Consider the following 2,922-nt stretch of genomic DNA (forward strand, 5'->3'; position numbering starts at 1 on the left):
CTCTGAGGTCAGTTGGCAGCTACCCCACTTGTATGTTTTTCTGAAGTTCTGACTTCAGTGAAATGTCAGTTCAGAGGTTGTGAAAACAATCTCTTGTTGGTAAGACAGGTCAAGGTGCTCCCGATTAAGGCAAGTTCATTGCCCAGACGTGTAGACTGTGTGGAGCCAAATGGGGTGAGGCATGCACTGGGTTGGGGTGATTGCAAGGGAAGGCCAAACACTTGGGGGACCTCACTCAAACCTCTGCTGTCTGAGTGTCTGCACGATTTGATTCCCTACTCAAATTCCTGCTGTCCATTTCCCACACAGTGGTTTTCTCAGTGTTCCCTGCCGGTGGCACTTACGCAGGTGCCCTCACACAACAGCCCCTGCCCAAGCAGGGTCCTTTATCAAACAGGACCCCAAAAGTCAAGGCCAAATTCCCACCAACCCACTAGCATCTGGCTGGTCTGCAGAATCCACAAAAGCCAGCCAGTGTCTGGCTCATTTTTGTGTAGACAGTGTGGCACATGAGAGCTTGGCCAAATTCCCCACCAGTGGGCACACCCTTGGGTGCTCACCCAGGTAATCAGCAGTGCCCCAGAAAACCCAGTCAGGATCCTACAGGCCTTTCTCCCATCAGATTAGTTCCACAGCAGCTTGGCTGGTGGCTCCGGGTGATGGCTGGATCCGTGATGGTGCCCTGGGGTTACAGGGCTGTGGCAGGGGCTGAGGTGCGTGGTTGTGGAGCTGCAAAGTGGGATGGTGGAAGGGCAAAGAAGCAAGGGATCGAGGGGGGCACAGGAGCACAGGGCTTGGACACTACCACCAAGAGGCAGAAGGGTGGGGCTTGTGCACTGCTGGGGGTTTATGCAGCAGCACCCTGTGTGGTGGGGTCACGCAGGCCACAATGGGGTCACAACAGTGGTGAGCAGTAGTGCTCCTCTGGGGTTCCACGGTGGCTGGCAGGCAGTTGCTCCTTCAGGGTCTTTTATAAGCTGCCACTGTTGGTTGCTCCTCCAGAGTCACAGGGTGGTAGGTGATTTCTCCTTACTTGCTCCTGGTGGGTGGATTCCACAGTGCCTTGGCTGATGTCTTTTGGCTGGGACTCAGCTATCACGCTGGGTTATGGCTGCGTGCTGGGTTGCGGCTGGTTCAGAGTTCTTGTACATAGGGTCGCTATGGGTCATAGGCTACTCAATGGCACATAACAATAACATTCATTATTTATTTTTTTAATTTCAAATAACATCTACAGAGATTTTGGAATTCCATTCATTCATTGTTGCACTTTTTCATTATCAATATGATCATTTCCAATCTAGAGATACATGTGCCAAGTGCAGTTCCTATTTTCCATAAATGGTCTAACAACAACAGATCTGCTTTTATAAAAGTTTAATGGAATTTAAAAAAATACATCATTTAATATCCTACACTGTGTACATTCAACATATTGGAGCATTTTCATTTCTTTTACTTCTAAAGATATTTATTTAATTTTTAAAATAATCATTGCCTTGTAGATTGTTATCTTGTGTGCTATCACCAAGTATATGGGTTTTTTCAAGCACATGCACTTTTAAAGTTGGAAATGTGTCCTGTACCATGTGAAAAGCCATTACATACAGGCAGCTTTACTAGTAGCTTATTCCTACTCCTTAGATTTTTCTATGATGAGTGAACAGAAGGTGCAATTTCAATGAAATATGATAGTTCTCACATTTTCTTACCTCATAAATATGACATATTATATATTTTTTGTGTATGGAGGAAAATTTCTGTAGTTTATCTTCTTGTTACTGTTTTATCTCTCCCAACTCCACTGAGATAAATCTTTCAGCTTTCACATACACCTTATTTATTTCCTTATCATTTAAATTGAAGTTAAAATGATAAATGACATTATTTTAACCTTATGTGTATAAAATAAAATTAAGTAGGAGAGTATTATGAGAATGAGATTCACTTGCAGATAATGAAATATGTATTAGCTAAGTTATTACAAACACATACCTTTCTATATATTACATCTTTAAGAATTACTTTAAAAGGCTTTTTGTTTTTCCAGCAACAACTTAAAATATTTCAAGGGTTTGAAGTACATGCAATCAAAACTATTTTCAAGACTAGTCATCAGAAGAACTATGTAATTGTAATTAAATATAATTTCACTAGGAAAAAACCCTTTGGAGTTTAAAGTAATTAACTATTTAAAAAACAAAATTCTAGTAACAGAAAAAAATCCAGAATTTAGTAATATATCCTAAAAATAGTAATAAGATTGTGTGTATATATACAACAATTAAAACATACACATTCTTGTAATTCACATACAATGCAAAAATAATTCTTAACAATGATGAATTTGTCTTTGGTGGCTGGAAGTTAGTGTTCATAAGACATTCCTAAATAGTATCACCTCTTTAATTAAATGCTTAAAAGGAAGTAAAACCTTTTCTTATTCATGACAGTTAACACCAGTTATTGGAAGTTGGATTCTCAACTTTTCTTCTTGTGGTGGAATTTGCCAGAAGCCAGTTATACATGATAGAGTTGTTGTTGTTGCTGTTGTTGTTTTTATTAGGGGCTGTTGAGTTGAGTATGCCTCATAGCGACCTCATAGCAACCTCATGAAAAGATGCTCTATCCTATGCCATCTTCACACTTCCTGACACACAAGAGCCCATTTCAGCAGTCACCATGTCAATCCACCTGGTTGAGGGTCTTTCTCTCTTCCGATGACCCTCCACCCTTCCCAGCATCATGTCCTTCTAGAACCTTCAAAGAACATGTCCAAAATGTGTGAGACAAAGCCTCATTATTCTTGCCTCCAAAGAGCACTCCAGCTGCACACTCTCCAAGACATATATATTTGTTCTCTTGGCCATTCATGGGATATTCAGTGGTCTTTTACAACACCACAGTTCAAAGTTATCAATT

At 40.8% G+C, this 2,922-nt stretch overlaps 1 pseudogene; it reads left to right on the top strand.

The window, feature by feature from the left end:
* Nucleotides 1-659: 659 nt before the first annotated feature.
* LOC102850955 overlaps nucleotides 660-2,922 on the top strand; it is a 23,148-nt pseudogene continuing 20,885 nt past the window's right edge.

This window comes from Elephantulus edwardii, unplaced genomic scaffold (assembly GCF_000299155.1).
Source record: "Elephantulus edwardii isolate Elephantulus edwardi_28Jun2011 unplaced genomic scaffold, EleEdw1.0 scaffold00034, whole genome shotgun sequence".
Classification (NCBI taxonomy): domain Eukaryota; kingdom Metazoa; phylum Chordata; class Mammalia; order Macroscelidea; family Macroscelididae; genus Elephantulus; species Elephantulus edwardii.